At 70.8% G+C, this 833-nt stretch overlaps 1 protein-coding gene across 4 annotated transcripts in view; it reads left to right on the top strand.

Annotated features, from left to right (window-relative positions):
• Window positions 1–833, top strand: part of H696_03913 (hypothetical protein) — a 6483-nt gene that overhangs the window by 1904 nt on the left and 3746 nt on the right. The window lies entirely within an intron of this gene.

Here is an 833-nt window from a genome sequence, read left to right as displayed (position 1 = left end):
CCCCCCCCACCATCCACTCGCGGATTCGATCAGTTCCCAGAATCCGTCACTCTCCACCCTCCTCCACTCCATCCTCCCCTTGGTCTTCCCTCCGCCCCGTGTCTAGCCAGCCGTCCGTGACCTGATGGCCCCATTGCTGGACTCCGCGAGCATCAGTAGCCCGGTGGCAGCGGCCGCAGCCGCCGCCGCCGCGGCCGCGGCCGCGGCCTCTTCCGTCTCCCTGGAGCAGATCCACCTGGCGGCCACGGTAGCCGCTTCGGCGACCAATGCCGGCGATCATGGGCCCCCCTCGGCCGGCTTCGCCGGGGGAATGGCCGATCGTGGTTCGCCGGCGGTGACCGCCGGCTCGCCGGCCGGCCCCGGCCCCTCTTCCATCCTGCCGTCTGGCTCGCCCAAGAATGTCGCCGGGCTGGGGGCCGGTGGATCGGCCTCGCCAGCCGCCCCGTCCCCCATCGGTCCGGGTGCCACCCCGGGTCCGGGCGACACCGTTGACCGCCTGGCCGCCCTGTCGGCATCGTCGCCCTCCGCGGCCAAGACCGGCAAGCCGGGCTTCGGGGCGGCTGGCACCCCGGCCGATGCCCTGGCCGATGCCAACCCCCTGTCCTTGCTTCTGTATGCGACCAATGCCCTGCGCCAGTTGGCTCCCTCTCGGACTCTCTCCAGTCTGGAGATCGGAGCCATCCTCTCGGCTGCCGGTGTCACCTCCGACGTCGTGACTGCCGTCACCCAGGGGCTTGGCCGACTGGTGGGATCCAACAGTGCTGGTATGCTGCCACACTTGCTCCTCGGCCTTTTTTCCCCCTTCCTTTTGCTCTCCCCCCTCCCCCCCTCCC

The sequence above is a fragment of the Fonticula alba genome, assembly GCF_000388065.1.
Source record: "Fonticula alba strain ATCC 38817 unplaced genomic scaffold supercont2.6, whole genome shotgun sequence".
Taxonomy (NCBI): Eukaryota; order Rotosphaerida; family Fonticulaceae; genus Fonticula; species Fonticula alba.
Note: the sequence above shows the minus strand (reverse complement) of the source record. Positions and strands in the feature narration are given on the sequence as shown.